At 33.9% G+C, this 19,314-nt stretch overlaps 2 long non-coding RNA genes across 3 annotated transcripts in view; one reads left to right on the forward strand and one right to left on the reverse strand.

The window, feature by feature from the left end:
* Positions 1-3,421: 3,421 nt before the first annotated feature.
* LOC135224457 (uncharacterized) lies at positions 3,422-4,902 on the forward strand. Its single transcript, XR_010316746.1, has 2 exons — positions 3,422-3,583; positions 3,918-4,902. It is a non-coding gene; the product is annotated as an uncharacterized LOC135224457 (long non-coding RNA).
* A 9,072-nt stretch (positions 4,903-13,974) lies between these two features.
* LOC135224458 (uncharacterized) overlaps positions 13,975-19,314 on the reverse strand; it is a 335,859-nt gene continuing 330,519 nt past the window's right edge. The window contains exon 4 of one of the 2 annotated variants that reach the window (XR_010316748.1): positions 13,975-14,275. This is a non-coding gene — a long non-coding RNA (uncharacterized LOC135224458). Of the gene's footprint in view, positions 14,276-15,428; positions 16,503-19,314 lie in introns of those variants that run through there. The other variant, XR_010316747.1, reaches the window with a different exon arrangement.

The raw sequence follows: 19,314 nt of genomic DNA on the forward strand, positions 1-19,314 counted from the left end.
CTTTGACATAATTTTTGCACCGTTTTTTAAATTATCCGTTACATGAAGTATTTTATATGAAATTTGTGCAATTTCATGTAGAATACAACAAAAAAATACTCATGATTGTAGCTTTTATCAGTTTTGAAATATCTTCATATAAATAACGATAAGTGCCAAAATTTAAACCTTCGGTCAACTTTGACTCTACCGAAATAGTCGAAAAACGAAATTGTAAGCTAAAACTCTTATATTCTAGTAATATTCAATTATTTGCCTTCATTTTGCAACAAATTGGACGTCTTTAGCACAATATTTCAATTTATGGTGAATTTATGAAAAAACTTTTTCCTTACGTCCACGCGGTAACTCTTCGTTAAATTTTTTTCATGCGATTGTCCTAATGTTTGCACCATTTTAAATTTGCCGTTACATAAAGTTTAATATATGGAAATATGCGCAATTTCATGCACAATACATCTAAAAACAACCCAGGGTTGTAGCTTTTATCAGTTTTGAAATATTTTCTTATAAATAACGATAAGTGCAAAAATTTCAACCTTTGGTCAACTTTGACTCTACCGAAACGGTCGAAAAACGCAATTGTAAGCTTAAAAACCTCTATTATTCTAGTAATGTTCAATCATTTACCTTCATTTCCTTTTCCAAAGAATTGGAAGTCTCGTAGCACAATATTTCGATTTATGGTGAATTTATGAAAAAAAAAAAAACAAAAAAACAAAAAAAAAAAAAAAAACAAACTTTTTCCTTATGTCCGTGCGGTAAAACTTCCGAAAAAAATCAGAAATGTTTTCTTGCGATTGTCGAAATGTCTGCACCATTTAAAAGTAGCCGTTACATAAAGTTTTATATATGAAAATGTACTTGAAGGTTGTAGCTTTTCTCTTTTTCGAAATATTTGCATATAAATCACGATAAATAGAAAAAAAACTACGTTCGGTCAACTTTGACTCGACCGAAATAGTCGAAAAACGCAATTGTAAGCCAAAACTCTTACAATCTAGTAATATACAGTCATTTATCTTCATTTTGAAATAAATTTGAAGTGTCTAGTAAAATATTTAGATTTATGGTGAATTAAAAAAAAAAACTCTTTCCCTCTGCTCGCCGATTTGCGGCCGCAAATCTCCGAAATGCGTACGTACCATTCTCCTAATATTTGCTCCTTTTCATATTAGGCGTTTTATAGAGTTTCATATATGAAAATATGCACAAATGTATGAAGAATACAAACAAAAATATTTGAAGGTTGTAGCTTATCTCATTTTTGCAATATTTGCATATAAAAAAATATATATAAAAATTTCGACATTCGGTCAACTTTAACTCGTCCGAAATGGTAAAAAACTGCAATTCTAAGCTAAAACTCTTACAGTATCGTAATATTCAATCATTTGTCTTCATTTTGAAATGAATTGGAAGTCTCTAGAACAATATTTAGATTTATGGTGAATTTTGAAAAAAACATTTTTTTACGTCTGGGCGTTACGAATTCATGCATCATTTTGTGATAATATTTTTTTGTGTTGCTTCGATCATTTTACAATGTGTTATATATCAAAATGATTGAAATTTAGTGTACAATACGATAAAAAACGTAACTCGTTAGCTTTAACCGTTTTTCGCACAGCTCGATTTGAATACAATTATGTATGAATTTTTTTTGTCGCTACCATATATCGCATTATTTATATATGATAATGATATTTTTTTTTCATTTCTGATGGTTGCACACTAAACTTCAGGCAATGACAAAAAAAGGAGCCAAAAATGAACTCTTAATCTTGAAAACTAAGCGCGCTGTGATTTTTTGAAAAAAATATTTTTTCCGCTTCCATGCTCACTCAAAACCCGCCTCGGCATACGGGAGACGTTTTGGTTTTTAGGGCTTCAGCGTAAGAGGGTTAACTCACCCATACTGAATTTTATATTTTAGTCAGAATTACCTATTGTACAGTACAGCACCGGATTAGTTGACAGGTTTTCTATAAAAGATGTAAATGTGCTAACGTAAATGTCTCAATTTTTTATTAACTCAGCTATACTGAATTTTATATTTTAGTCAGAATTACCTATTGTAAAGTACAGCACTGGATTAGTTAGTAGGTTTCCTATAAATTATTTAAATGATGTATTGAAGATATACTGCAGCTAACAGAAATCCCAGGAAATTCATATTCTAACTGAATTGCACTGCACTTATGTTAAAAAACTCATTAGCAAAAGGCATCACATTTAAAAGTGTAGCCTAGTAAAAACTATCATATTAGTGCAGTTGGTAAGTAAAGAAATGGAATATATTAGGGGTTACAGTACCAGTTTGAGAGTTAGGTAAATGATTAGGTTAGTAATGGATTTGTTATCCAAGGGCTGGGGAGTCCATGTTAGACAACATCAGCATATCTGAAAATTTTCAGTAAATGAGCAGTTTCTACACACATCAGTGTGGAATTCAGTACCACATAGATCAAGGTGGACAAGATAGTAGCTTTCATGTTGGGTAACATAAATTTAGCTTTTGATCAGAATCAAGGGGTACAAACTCGGACTCTCATAGCAGTATAGCCCCAAGATAATCTTTGGGGCAGAGAAAAGCAACATTAGACTTTGCAGGAGGGAAATAATAGCTATTTCCTTTAGGTCTAGGAGGAGGCATCAGTTTTTTTTTTTCAGAATGGTTTGTTCTACCATGAAGTAAGGAAGCAACTCAGAAACCAGTAAAGAACATGTTTGTAATATATCTTGATACAAAACTGACACTCCTAGGTCCTCAAACATAGAAATTTGGTTAGCCCTAGTGCCCATGTTGACAAGTGACTGACAGGTGTTTTTTCCCCTCACCCTGATTCATGAGACCCCATCTCAGCAGAGGGTGGGGGGGGGGAATATTATCCAGAGTTCTTACTTTATATATTTGTAACATGGTGGCTGTAATACTTTGGTTCCTGGATATATAATGCATCTGATAATGAATGTCTCCCTACCCCCAAGAAAAATAAAAAATAAACTTGGCCTACTGAGCAACTAGACTACATGCTGAGAGAATACCCAGAGATACCTCAGAAAATATGTTGTACATTGTAATGATGTATAAAATAAGTTGGTCATTGTATGGATATGTATCACCTAAAATCATTATTAAAGAATTTAGAAGCCAAAGATGACTGAAAACCGTAACATATAAAAAATTAAAGTCAGTACAGTAGTAAGACTGGGTAATCCTAATGGTTCTAGAAGTCTGCGAATCTTTGGAAAGTATTTGACTAGTTGGCAGACTGACGGTTATTCAATTAACTACTACTGGGAATGACGCACCAAACTTACTTGAGTCACCTGACCTTTATTCTAAAAGTGGAATGACATCTGGGATTCATGTGCAGTACATTAAAAGAATACAAGCTTGTTGTCGCACATTGCATATTTGAAGTCTTCAGCTTATACATTTTTAATCCAATTCTCTCAAACCAGCTGCAGAGTTCATGGGCAGGATACTATGACTACAACACCTTTGACCAGAATGGTATAGTTGGACTTCATCCAATGTTTTCCAACCTGTTTCTTGCTGCTGGCTTTAGTGGACATGGTAAGTCTTTTGTTCTTATCCACAATTCTCGAAAATTTAGCAGAAAGGCCAAGTGTTTGGAGCTTTTTGGTTTGCTTAGGAAGACTTGGCAAGCCGTCATGAGCATGATATTTTTCGTTTAATAGAAGTAACCAATTTTTTCCAATGATAATTATAAGCAAGGGGGTAAATGGATATTCTTGATTTTTTTAAAATGTGGGTTTTCAAGTTCACAAAAAAGCTGTAGGTTGTGCAAATGTGAGTGACTGACTACTGTATTATTTTGGATATAAAGTGATATTTTTATTTAAAAGTACTATTGTTGTTTAAAGTAAAGTAGTGCATATGCTTCCAGGTATACAGCAAGCTGCGGGTGTTGGGCGAGCAGTAATGGAGAGCATTCTTCATGGAGAGTACATGACAATAAATTTGGAACGTTTTGCATTCGAAAGAATCCTCATGAACGAGCCTCTTCTTGAACGCTATATTGTGTGAAATTTGAAAAAAATGTTTAAAAGGAGATTTAAAATAGGTAGTTGCATTTAGCATATTGTTACTGTTAATATTTACACTTAATTTTTTAGGAGTAGCTAAATTTAGTTGAGAGAAGCTGTTCTTGTATACATTCAATATTTATTGATAGAAATTTTTTTGACAGAATTTTTTTTATAGTGTAATCGGTGTCTCGTCCTCAAGAAGTTACTTTTTCCATAGTCTAACCAGAGTTCCATGGTGACTAGACTAATGTCAAAGAATTCTCTTTTAGCTGGTCTTGTGTTGTCATGATAAACATTGGAACATGTGATAGAGTATAAATGGACTCAGGATAAGAGGACACTTTTTTTTTTATCCCTAGCGAATGCTGAACCGAGTTTACCTATGTCAAAACCTGCAAGAAGTGGCTATGAACATATGCGCTGTCATATTATTTACATATGACCAGAAATGGACCAAAAAGCCATTGCTTATTCTGGTCATCAATGTAAAGTGTACTGGAACAGCACTCCGTGATTTAAGACAGTGGCAGAACTAGAAATCTTTCATAGGGGGCACTTCAAGTTTTTTTTATAGAGATTATAATCAGGAAGATTGCTACATTGTTTCTAACAGCTGTAGCTTACAAAGAAGTAGCAGGTGAAATTGCTTTGGAAAATACAAACATTAATACATGCATAAAGAAAAAACAAATGATATAATTTTATTTTCAGTTTCTATCAATACTCAACTTGTGTGCAGTGAGTACTGCATATCAAATTTTAATTATCCATGGGGGGGCACATGACCAGGTTCCCCCCCTTAAATCCATCTCTGATTTAAGATCTTCAGTTTTGTGATTTCATTACTTAGGATCATGGAAGCGTAAGTTGAAAGCTAAGTGCATAATTTTAGGTTCCAGTTTTTCAGTTTAGGTTGTGGAAAAATGATGTAATGTGTGCAAAACCCCATAAACCGGGTTTTTCATGAGACATCGGTGCTTCTCATGATTTCTGATCGTTATTTGTAAGTGCAAATTGTTTTGAAGAATTTATCATTCCTCTTTCCTCCTCTTTGCCTATCCCATTTTCTAGTTTGGCTAACCCCTTTTCCTCCATCTCTTTATCTATCCCATCTTCTAGTTATGTTAAAAAAAGTAAAAGAGAATGCTAAAAGTATTGTTAGCAATGTTATACTTGTGTAAACGCATAAAGCCAGAAACAGCTGATTTGCTATGAACAACCGAACGTGAACAGCGGTTTGCTTGCATTTCAACCATCGTACAATAGTAAGAAGTTACCATAGTTATGTTACAAATGACACTAAGTAGAATAGGACTGATATATTTTTACATTACTATACCCTTATTCGCTATGGAGAAAAGATCAGTAAGGCCATATACTGCTAAATTTAAGCTGCAAGCTATAGCTGAAGCTGAGGAAAGAATGGCCATCTTCTAACAACTATTATCGTGCATTAGCAACATGGCTGAAACTCCCGCAAACTTCGGTATAATATACTATCAAACTCAACCGTAAACAAAATTTGAGAAAACCATGTTTTAATCAAATCTGTTTGGCTTGAAAGAACACATTTTACTGTTTTCACTCCGATAAATGATAAATATGTAAAGCTCGTAGTATTCTGATGAAATCAAGTGAATGTATGTATAGAACAACGCAATCTGCTGATTTTTTTACGCAATAAAGATGCCCTTAGTGCCATCTACTAACGAAAAAAAATAACTAAAGTTTGTTCACAATGATGCATATTCAAGTGATATTTCAACTTGAAAACACTTCGTATAACAAAATAACCTCGTTCTATATATATATATATATTATATATATATATATATATATATATATATATATATATATATATATATATAGCAGCACATACTAACTAAAAATTAAACACAAAATTATGAAAAAAACTAAAATGCATAACATATAAAAATAAAAATATGGTGAAAGGTAAACAAGCTACCCACCCACTCAGAATAAAATGGCTAATGACCCACTTGTGTACCTACTAATGAAATTACAGGTACACAAGTGGGTTGTTAGCCATTTCACTCTGAGTGTGGTAGTTTGCTTACCTTTCACCTCGTTTTATTCTTATTTTTATTTTTATATGTTTTGCTTTTGTTTTAGTTTTTTCGTAATTTTGTGTTTAATTTATTTTTTGTGTAAGTGCTGTTCGTTTTATTTTGTTATTACTTTAGATTTTAGTAAGCCAATTCATTTTAATGTGTGTATATATATATATATATATATATATATATATATATATATATATATATATATATATATATATATATATATATATATATATATATACAGTGGCCCCCCGTATTCGCGTTCTCCAGATTCGCGGACTCACACATTCGCGGATTTCTCTCGGGAACGTTTCCCTGCATTATTCGCGGAAAATTCGCGCATTCGCGGTATTTTTCTATGAGAAATATCCACAAATTCCTGGTTTTTGTGATCAATTTCATCATAAAATGCACTTTTTGTGATAAACTATTAAAAAAACCAAGTATGAAAATTTTTAGTAGATTTTCTTAAGTTTTAACTAACGAAATAGGCTGTTTTTTAGCGCTTTTATAGGGGTTCCAAACATTCGCGGATTCTAACTATTCATGGGGGGTCTGTACGCATCCCCCGCGAATACGGGGGGAACACTGTATATATATATTATATATATATATATATAAATATATATATATATATATATATATATATATATATATATATACAGGCAGCCTGTGGTTAGCGGCGCAATCACTTAGCGTCGAATCAGTTTTACGGCTGTTGTCAAAAATATTCATAAAAAAATATGGTAATTTAAGGAATTTTTACTGCAAGATTTTCGGTTAACAGCGCCGTTATTTCTAACAAGTACATACATTTGTAGAAATACCGTTCAGACCATAGTAAAGGTTATGCAAATGATATTAAAAAATTTTATTGAGAGTTATTACATGACACTGTTCTATGCCACTCTTCCGAAAATATAGTTGAAAAAAGTGCAAATTTAGTGATTGATGTGTCAATTTATAAATGTTCATGCTTTTATGTTTAAAATGTGTATGAAAATGTATTGTGTATAGGGTAATTTTATTTCTGTACATAAATATGATAAAAAGACAGCTTTTGAAACTGCCCTCCACATTATTAAAGAGGATGTTTTTTCATGTTCGTTCTTGTCCGCCGCTGCCTGCCTCTCTCCCAAAAATATAGTTAAAAAAAGTGCAAATTTAGCGATCAATGTGTCGATTTTATAAATGTTCATGCTTTTATGTTTAAAATGTGTAAGAAAATGTATTATGTATAGGGTATTTTTATTTTTGTACATAAATATGATACAAATTAAGGCAGCTTTTGTAACTGCCCTCCACATTATCAGAGGATGTTTTTTCCATGTTCATTCATGTCTGCCACTGTTCCAAAAAATGCATTTACAAAGACTTCACATTGTTATATTTTATTAATGTGGGAGCTAATTATAACTCATTTTGTTAATGAAACTTCAGCTTTTTGTTATAAGTTTTCATGCTTTTATGTTTAAAATGTGTATGAAAAATGTATTACAGGGTATTTTTTTGTATATAAATATGATACAGTGGCAGTACGTGTGTCCATTTGAAGTCTTTGTAACAGCCCTTCAAATGATGAAAAGAATAGGTTGTGCAGTCTCACTCGATTTATAAAATTTTAATTTATATAATTGAATCACGTTTTTATAACAAATTATATTTACAATTGTTGCATAAATTTATTTTAACCCTTAAACGCTGAGCCGGTATTTCAGAAAGTGTCTCCCGTACGCCGGTGGCGTTCGCGAGTGAGCGCCGATGCGTAAAAAAAGTTTTTTAAAAAAATCACAGCATGCTCAATTTTCAAGATTAAGAGTTCATTTTTGGCTCCTTTTCTTGTCATTGCCTGAAGTTTAGTATGCAACCATCAGAAATGAAAAAAATATCATTATCATATACTATAAATAGTGGAATATATGACAGCGCGAACAAAAATTTTCATATATAATTGTATACAAATCACACTGTGAGCAAAACGGTTAAAGCTAATGAGTTAATTATTTTTTCGTTGTATTGTACACTAAATTGCAATGATTTTGGTATAACAAATTGTAAAACGATCAAAGCAACACAGAAAATATTATAACAATATGATACATGAATTCATAACGTGCGGACGTTAAAAAAAAAAGCAGTTTTCAAAAATTCACCATAAATCGAAATATTGTGTTAGAGACTTCCCGTTTATTGCAAAATGAAGGTAATTAATTGAATATTACTAGAATGTAAGTTTTGTTTTTGACCATTTTGGTCGAGTTAAAGTTGACCAAAGGTCAAATTTTTTCTACTTATCGTTATTTATATGAAAATATTTCAGAACTGATTAAAGCTACAACCATGGGTTGTTTTTTATTGTATTCTACATAAAATTGCACACATTTTCATATATAAAACTTTATGTAACAGATAATTTAAAATAGTGCAAACATTACAACAATTGGACAAAAAAATTTATGATATTTTTGGAAGAGTTACCGCGCGGACGTAAGGAAAAAGTTTTTTTCATAAATTCACCATAAATCGAAATATTGTGCTAGAGACTTCCAATTAGTTGCAAAATAAAGGTAATTGATTGAATATTACTAGAATGTAATAGTTTTAGCTTACAATTGCATTTCTTGACCATCTCGGTCGAGTCAAAGTTGACCAAAGTTTGAAATTTTGGCACTTATCGTTATTTATATGACAATATTTCGAAACTGATAAAAGCTACAACCATGGGTTGTTTTTCGTTGTATTCTACATGAAATTGCACACATTTTCATATGTAAAACTTTATGTAACGGCTGATTTAAAATTATGCAAACATTACGACAATCAGACGAAAAAATTTATGATTTTTTTCGGAAGAGTTACCGCGCGGACGTAAGGAAAATGTTTTTTTCATAAATTCACCATAAATCGAAGTATTGTGCTAGAGACTTCTAATTTGTTGCAAAATAAAGGTAAATGATTGAGTATTACTAGAATGTAAGAGTTTTAGCTTACAATTGCGGTTTTCGACCATTTCGGTCGAGTCAAAGTTGACCAAAGGTTGAAATTTTGGCACTTAACCCTTAAACACCAAATGGACGTATTAAACGTCGAGTCAAAATCTCCCCCGATTGCCGAATGGACGTACCATACGTCGACTCAAAAAAGTTTTTTAAAAAATTCGCGGAAAAATACTTATAGGCCTACCAAACGAAAACTTTCGAATCACGCGCCTTGGGGGATGCTGGGAGTTCACGGATCAAGGCGTTGTTTTGTTTACAATCGTTACGCAGGCGCGAATTTTTTTCTTATCGCACTAAAAAGTATCAGTGACACATCTCAAAAATTATTTAGTCACTTTGACATTATTTTTGCACCGTTTTAAATTATCCGTTACGTGAAGTATTATATATGAAAATGTTCGCAATTTCATTTAAAATACAACAATAAAATACTCATGATTGTAACTTTTATCAGTTTTGAAATATTTTCATATAAATAACGATAAGTGCCAAAATTGCATCCTTCGGTCAACTTTGACTCTACCGAAATGGTCAAAAAACGCAATTGTAAGCTAAAACGCTTATATTGTAGTAATATTCAACTATTTACCTTAATTTTGCAACAAATTGGAAGTCTCTAGCACAATATTTCGATTTATGGTGAATTTATGAAAAAACTTTTTCCTTACGTCCGCGCGGTAACTCTTCCGAAAAAAATCATACGTGCGATTGTGGTAATGTTTGCACCATTTTAAATTAGCCGTTACATTAAGTTTTATATATGAAAATGTGCGCAATTTCATGTAGAATACAACGAAAAATAATTGAAGGTTGTAGCTTTTCTCATTTTCGAAATATTTGCATATAAATCACGATAAATAGAAAAAAACCCCGTTCGGTCAAATTTGACTCTAACGAAATGGTCGAAAAACGCAATTGTATGCTAAAACTCTTATATTTTAGTAATATTCAATCATTTACCTTCTTTTTGCAACAAATTGAAAGTCTCTAGCACAATATTTCGATTTATAGTGAATTTATGAAAAAAACTTTCCTTCACTCCGCGCGCGGATTCTCCGCCATAAATTGCGAATTGCATACATCGCATTCTCGGAAAATTTGCTCTGTTTCATATTAGGCATTTCATAGAGTTCTATATATGAAAATGTGTGCAATTTCATGTAGAATTAAAGGAAAAATAATTGAAGGTTGTAGCTTTTCTAATTTCCGAAATAATTGCATATAAAAAAAAAATTATACAAAAATTTCGACATTTGGTCATTTTTAACTCGTCGGAAATGGTCGAAAACTGCAATTGTAAGCTAAAACCCTTACAGTATCGTAATATTCAATCATTTGTATTCATTTTGAAACAAATTGCAAGTCTCTAGAACAATATTTAGATTTACGATGAATTTTTGAATAAAACATTTTTTTACGTCCGCGCGTTACAAATTCGTACATCATTTTGTGATAATATTTTTCCGGTGTTGCTTTTATTGTTTTACAATGTATTATATATCAAAATGATTGCAATTTAGTGTACAATACAACGAAAAAAAGAGACTCGTTAGCTTTTACCGTTTTTTGCACAGCGTGATTTTAATACAATTATGTATGAATTTTTTTTTTTTCGCTACAATATATCGCATTATTTACATATGATAATGATATTATTTTTCATTTCTGATGATTTCATACTAAACTTCAGGCAATGAGAAAAAAGGAAGCCAAAAATGAACTCTTAATCCTTTCAGATAACAATGTCTGTAATAGCCTACAATCTACGTTGATTCAGTGAGAATAAGTTAGCTAGACTGTAGATTTTATGATAAATTGGGAAAATCCGCCTCACACCCAGCACACTCAGTGGCTGGGACTGTATTGGGATACTTTTCACGTCCCATTGTCTCTCCCCATGACACTTAAAACAGAAGGTAAGTCCTCAAAAGGTGCCTTCCACAGCCCAGAGTTTCCAAATGGCAATTAGAATGTATGACATGCTTGTTGCAATTCGCATCAATAATAGATCCAGTACTCAGATTGCAACAAAAGAATGTGAACAAATTCTGGCTATCGCATGCAAGAAACAAGATGCGGGACTGACATCAAAAGATTAAAAAAGTTAGGGAGATACTTCAGCCTTGGTCCCAAAGGAATCTCTGGCAAAACAGGTCACCCTGACTCCTCAGGCTGTATGAGTGACAAAACACACAGATGCCTCATTGACAGTTTAGGAGGATCGTCAGGTGACAGGGGAGGTGGTCAGCTCCTCTGAGGAATTGTCGTATCAATTTCCTGGAGCTGATGGCTGTATTTTTCTATCTCAAAAAACTTAAAACCTCCAGAAGAGAGACTTTTGGTTGGTTCTAGACAATATGACTGCAATGTCCTACATCAAGCGATTGGGATCATGCTCACCTCTCAATATGATAATGCTATAGCCATCCTTCAATGGGGCAAGCAAGGAAGTGGCACTTGTCTGCAATTCACCTCTCTGGGTCTCCTAATGTAAAAAGTAGACTCCCTATCAAGGAAAACGACAGCCTCAAAAGAGTGGGTGTTAGACAACCACTCTTTCAGAAAATAGTCAACATGCTTCTACAACTGGAAGTGGACCTGTTTGCCACATATGAGAATCACAAATTGCCAGTCAAGCAACAGCAAGAGATGCCTTTCTACAAGACTGGAACAAAGGACGATATATCTTTTTTCCTCCATTGTTCCAGATTTCGAAGGTGTTGAGCAAACTCCAAACCTTCAAAGGAACAGCTTATTTAATAGCCCAAATTGGCCAAACAGGCATTGGTTCTTATTACTTAAATAAATAACGAGCGAAGAGATAAATTCCACTACTGTCCACCGTTTTATCCCAGTCAGTAGAAGGGAAAGTCGTTTAGGATCCTCCTTTCTGAGCTGAGACCTTCACAGGTGGATTTTTAAAATATCTACCATGAAAGTTACTAGTCCAACATTGCAATGTACCTAGTCCAAAAATACCAGTCTATGGAAGATATGGTTTGATTATATCCATACTTAGAGCCCAGTCAGAATTTATAGGTTAACTTAAATTTTCTTACCCCTCTTTGAAGACAAAAGTCTTGCAGTTACAGCAATCATGGCATACAAGGCAGCATTAACAGAAGCATTACTTTACTGATTTGGGATTAGTTTTAGTATAGAAGTTTTCACCTTATTTCTGCAGTCTTTTGCACTACAAAGACCTGTTCTCGAAAGGTTCCAATTATTTGGTCCCTGAACAAGTTGCTTGGTTTCGATCAGCCCCCTCAATTCAGTGGACCCAATACAACCACAAGTCACAAGTTACAATATGCGATCTTCTTGATTGCATTAGCATCAGGAGCTTGTATCAACAAACTGGGCTCTTTTAGATGGGGATGTTAAACCATGAAGACAGCTGACCATCAGTTATTATTGTCTTCTGGCCTAGAAGGAGATTCCTTAAAGAAGGTAATTTCTTATTCTATGCCCAGTTCAAGCTCTTAAAGGTAACTTAAAGGTACGGTAAACATCCCAGAAGGTTAGTTTTTTTCTATACTCTAGCAACATTATTGCCAAGAGCTTTAACTTATTCAACTACACTGTATTGTTAGGTGGCATGGTTAGTCCTGACCCCTAGGCGCTACAGCGGCAAACCACGGGTCCTCCTAATAGGCAGTTATGCTAAATATCACTGGGGGTAAGTCACTACAGAACTTCACCCAAAAAATATAAGTCAGCATTTATTTTCTTGTTCTTTGCTATCAAACCTTAAGGTATTTGGAATAAACAAAGGGCCCTTGAAACTTGTGACTTGACCCTAGACCAGTAATGTTTGTTGATTGTTGGGATTAAAATTTGAGAGCCTTTTGTCACCTGTCAAATTCTTTCTAAAGCTCCTTGAGGATGAGACAGCAACTACACTGTAAAAAAAATAGGTTTTGATGTAAGGAAAACCTATATTTGGTAGTTGCTGTTGAGTCTTCAAAACCTTCCCACTTCCCTGACAAAAAGACATGGGATTTGGGTAAGGGGTTACCTTGCATTTACCAACAGAAAGTAATGGCTTCTCATTCCGTTTCTGGTTCAGCATTCACTGAGGGTAAGAGAAACTGCCCTCTATTCCTGAGTCCATTTATATTCTAGTGTGTAGTAATGTTTATTGTTAGGACACAATACCAGTTAAAAAAAAGAATTCTTTGACATTAGTCTGGTCACCATGTAGCTCTGGTTAGACCATGGAAAGGGACTACAGGTAGTCCCAGGTTATTGGCAGACTCTGTTAATGGCACTCTGGTTTTATGGCGCTAGTCAAGCACCATAATATTGGTGCATTATGGTGCCATAATGCACCAGGTTCTGCCGAGTTTCAGTTTTTGGCGATTTCCTCTTATCAGCACCCGCTGATAACCAGGACTGCCTGTAGTACCAAAAAATGGTTTTTCCTGTCAAAACCTATTTTATTCATTATATTTTTCCCAGAATTGTTTAAATTATATCCTTTTCTATACAGGTGTGTACATATTTGTAAATTATGTACAGCTCAACATAGTTGTTTGAAATTTAATGTACAGATCTTACAGTAAATAAATTTTCAGAGAACTTTTGTTTTATAGACTTGTTAGGTTTCACTCTTTGCAAGTTCCTCAGTTGCAGTTATACATGTATATTTGTGCTCTGATGAAATACATAAATCTAACTACTATCTGGGATTCATGTGGTTTTCTATATATTAATTATTGCACAAAATTTTTTTATTGTTTTGATGAGATACAGGGAATCAAAGACTGTACTCGGATAGAGAAACAAGACGAGAAAATATAGAAATGTGGTATCAATTGACCTAAAGAAGAAGACTCTTCTAATTGTAAAACTTTATTTATAATTTTGTATTGGACTGTTTAGATAAAAATGCTTTACAATGGACATAAGCATTTATTACAAGAAAATGAACATTAAAATGTATATACTATGTATATTACTTAAGTAGGTAATACATTATATAACAATATTTTTATTAAAAGTCAATGACATTTCAATTTTTCAAGTAAAATTTGTAGGACTCTCAAAATCAGTTGAAGCTTTTCCCAACACAAGATGAAGACACAGCATTACAACAAATGCAGAATGCAACCGATGTCTAGTTCTGTAAAGGAAAATCTGACAAGAAATGAGTTAAGATTATGCTTTGTATTTGCTTTTATGAAATTTCATGTTATTATTTTGGAATTTTAATAGTGTACTCAAAGTGTTTACATAATGTACAGAAGGTATCAAGTTTTTTATTTTTTCAAGGTATAATGCAATATTTAATCCATGAAACTCCTAATAAATTAAAATCAAAGTTCTCCATGATTAAGGATCTTTTAAGTTACCGTATATACTCATGTAATATGCAATCTCTCATATCATGCGACCCCCAAATTTTCACCCTTAAAAAATTATTTTATGTATCTCACGTATCATGAGAGTTAAATTTACGAGACCAAATAACAACAGGCTAACCTCTTTTCCTCCTCTTTATCTATTCCATTTTTTAGTTAGGCTAACCCTTTTTCCTCCATTTCTTTATCTATCCCATCTTCTATTTAAGTTTAAAAAAGTCAAAGAAATGCCAAAAGTATTGTTAGTAATGTTATACTTGTTTAAACGCATACAGCCAGAAACAGATGATTTGCTATGAACAACCTAATATGATGATAACAGCGTTTTTGCTTGGATTTCAACCGTCGTACATTAGTAAAAAAATACCGTAATTATGTTACAAATGAACATTAAGGAGAATAGGACTGATATTTTCTTACATTACAATATCATTACTCGCTATGGAGAAAAGATCAGCAAGGGCATATACTGCTAAATTTAACCTGTAAGTTTTAGCTGTAGATGAGGAAAGAATGTTGATCTGCTAACAATTAATATCATGCATCAGCATCGTGGATGAAACTCGCAAACTTCGGTATAGTACCATCAAACTCTGTACATAAAATTAGAGAGAAATGTGTTTTAATCAAAACTATTGGGCATGAAAGAACACATTTCACTGTTTTCACTCCAATAAAAGATAAATACGTAAAGCTCTTAGTATTCTGATGAGATCAAGTGAAAAATATCAAACAGAATCTTGATTTTTGTTTACACAGTAAATTTGCCCTCAGCGCCATCTACTAACGAGAAAAATAACTAAATTTTGTTCACAAGCGATGCATATTTAAGGGATATTTCAACCTGAAAACTTTGTATAACGTAAAATAACCTTGCCCCATACTATAAGTAAGAAAGTCACTCTGATTGAGTTCAATACAGCAAACAAACTTACCTCACAATCGTCGCCCTCAGCTGATTTTCAAACCAAAACATTGATTGCTATGTTTGTATTTTATAATGCAAATAAATAGTAATATGAAAATACATATATTATTATTGGATGCAGTGAAGTAAAGTATAACTAATTAAAAGATCCATGGAAAAGGTGCATATTCATTTGGTTTGTATTTTATCATACAATACTAATATGTGATTATTACATACTCTAATTTTATATCTCGGGTATGATGCGACCCCCTTAAAATTAACTCCAATGTTAGGTCTTCAAAAGTCGTAGGATATGCAAGTATATACGGTATTTAGAATAACTGCCCTTCAAACCTTCTGACAACTAAAATGCTGGTTATCACACAATATTACTTAACTCTATTAGTGGTGTCCTAGAAACCAAATGAGCAGGACATTTTAGCATTAACACTAGTTTTTGCTACCAAATTGATCCACTTCAAAATATCTTGACCCTCATTCTTGGTAGCTAAACTTGGAAAAAATATCTTGTAGCTGTTATTTTCAACTCGCTTTCAATTTCAGAATTTAGTAAATGGTGATGGATTTTGCACAACATATGAAAATTTTAATATAGACACCATCCTACTTACAAACAAGTTAAGTTCAAGATGGCCGTTTGTATGCTGAATTGTTTGTAAATTGGTTACTGTACTATTCTTCATGTCTATTTAAGTACAGTATGATATAAAATCAATGTAGTACTGTACACTTTTTCCCCCTAAAACACAATACACTGTACAAACAACACTGTATGTACAGAATAGGCGCACAGAACAAAATTTGACTTGTGGGTGACAAAGGAGAGTGCTCTGAACACTATTTAGTTTGTAAGCTAAATGTTCTTAAGTAGGGTGGTGTCTGTACTGTAACCCTACATAACAGAAAATTTCTTTGAATTTTTGCTAAAATCCAGTTTGACTCATCCTGCAACACATTCCAATAAACTTTTTTTTGATGGTGTAGTCACTGTCTCGTCCTCAAGGATTGAGCTATCCAGAGCTCCATGGTGACCAGACTAATGCCAAAGAATTCCCTTTTAGCTGGTCTTGTGCTGTAATGATAAAAATTATAAACATGTAATAGACTATTAATGGACTTGGGATAAAAGGGCACTGTCTCTTATACTCAGCGAATGCTAAAACCCAGTTCACCTACTTCAAAACCCTCAAGAAGTAGTAGTTATGCACATACACACTATCATATTGTTTACAAACAACCAAAATCTGACCAAGCCGCCATTCCATTTTCTGGAAGGTAAAGAAACCAGACCTCAGAAGACTTCACTCTTCGATTTCATTACAGAGGACCACAGAAACATCTAAGTTGAAAGCTAAGTGCATAATTTTAAGTTCCAGTTTCAACATTTTTTTTGTTTAGACTATGCAACAATGATTTAATTGTGGGTAAAAAGTCTTAAACCAGTTTTTTGCCAGCACACATCAGTGATTCCCAAGATTTATGATTGTTGTTTGTAGAAGTGCAAATTGTTTTGAAGAATTTATCATTCTATTTGGAAGTTTTAATCAAAACAAATGTTCCACAAGCATTATTTTTTATATATAATAATTGATAATCCTTTCAGATAATAATGTCGGCAATAGCCTACTAGGCAACAGTCTACAATCTACATAGACTCAGTGAGAATAAGTTAGCTAGACTGTTCAGGATTCGACACTTACCTATACTAGGTGATAGCCTAACTATAAAGTTTCACATTAGTAAGTTACTGTTTTATAAAACAGACTAAAAACAATAGACCAAACAGGCTATGAGGTATTAGCCTATCTTCAAGGCTACAATTACATATGGTTAATCCCATACCCTTAAAGGTAAATTTAGTCTGGATTAAACAAAATCCTACACTAAGTGGTAGCATAACTATAAAGTTTCACATTAGAAAGTTACTGTTTTATGTAACAGACGAAATAGCTTAGGGATAGATATAAACAACCTGGGTTAGACAAAAATGTTAGCCTAACTATGAGTTTACATATGAGAGAGTTCTGTTTTTATACTGCCTTTAGTTTATCCTTATCCTGTCTCTTTCCCTTCTTTCCCTTACCTATCACAACCAAGTCACCTTCGTCACTCGTAGTTTCATCCACTCGCTCTTCCACTGTCTTTACCACTTCTGGCCTAACACAAGACCCAGTAGGCCTACCTCCTATTGCTCCCTCTCCCATGAATCCCTTCATCATCTCCTGCACTGCATTCATCATCACTAAGAACTTTTTGTCCACTTTCTCAACCATTCTCTCTTCCGCTCCTTTCACTTCTTTTATTTCCACTTTGGCACTCCTTAGCATTCCTCTCATTTCCTCTAACTCGCTCTTCCTCACACTCTACCCTCAACCTCTCATTCTCCACTTCCAATTGTCCTCTTACTTCCCTCTCCAACCTCAACTCCTCCTTCAGCCTCTCCACCTCACTCAATCCTTCCATCCCAAATTTTCTCACCACTCACACACACTAGCCTAGACCAATCGTCCTGCAGCTGCCACACCAGCAGTCCCTGTTCGGGCGCCAAAAATTTCTGTGGCGGAATCAAAGCCAAGTAAAAAACAAGCAAACTCCCCACAATTACGTTAATCGTACAAGCTAACAAAATTTCCCGCACCTCACTTTCCCCTTTACGTTACTTTTTACCTGCAGGACAACTGGTTCCATGAAACACCGAACACACAAAACACAAACACGTACTACTAACCTCTGGCTCAAGATACTCAAGGCTAGGCTGTGCTATCCGCTGGATATAGGGTAGCCGACACACAACCACCACCGATAACCAAACCACAACCCAACCAACCGAGAACCACAACCCCACAACTTACAATCCGACAAATAACTGCGCAGAATACCAACAACCCGAAAGAACACGACAACCACTCGACTTACCCCGAGGACAACAACCCGCCAACACCAACACTGCCCCAACCACCACTCACAGACACCGAAAATGCACTTCCAACCTCTTCAACTTCACCAAAACCAGACACACACACGCACAACAACTTTACAACACCAAAATCTATCAAATAATACCAAAACAACTAACCACCAAAGGATAACTGCTGCCAAACCCAACTCTGACTTCACTGACTGCCTTGCTTCTTACGACTCTCATAACAGATTCCCACTGACATACTACAGAGCGCCACAACAGACATGCTTCCGACCGCCATTTAACCACTCCCATTCATTCTTCCATCTCTCTCTCTCTCTCTCTCTCTCACAACCTTTGGAGACGTCAAATACACTTAAACTACTATCATCACTCCTACATAGTGTAGCTCTTAACCCTCTTACTCCGGAGCGGTAAATAAAAAAATGAACTCCCGTATGCCCGAGGGGTTTGAGAGTGAGCGCGGAAGCGGAAAAATATTTTTTTCAAAAAAATCACAGCGCGCTTAGTTTTCAAGATTAAGAGTTCATTTTTGGCTCCTTTTTTTGCCATTGCTTGAAGTTTAGTATGCAACCATCAGAAATGAAAAAAATTATCATTATCATATATAAATAATGCGATATATGATAGCGCAAAACGAAATTTCATATATAATTGTATTCAAATCGCGCTGTGCGCAAAACGGTAGAGGTAACAAGTTACTTTTTTTTTTTTTCGTTGTAATGTGCACTAAATGCAATCATTTTTGGTATATAACACATTGTAAACGATAAAAGAACACAGAGAAAATATTATCACAAAATGATGCATGAATTCGTAGCGCGCGGACGTAAAAAAAATAATTTTTTTAAAAAATTCACCATAAATCGAAATATTGTTATAGAGACTTGCAATTTGTTCAAAATGAAGGTAAATGATGGAATATTACGATACTGTAAGAGTTTTTTAGCTTACAAATGCA

This window comes from Macrobrachium nipponense, chromosome 12, assembly GCF_015104395.2.
Source record: "Macrobrachium nipponense isolate FS-2020 chromosome 12, ASM1510439v2, whole genome shotgun sequence".
Classification (NCBI taxonomy): Eukaryota; Metazoa; Arthropoda; class Malacostraca; order Decapoda; family Palaemonidae; genus Macrobrachium; species Macrobrachium nipponense.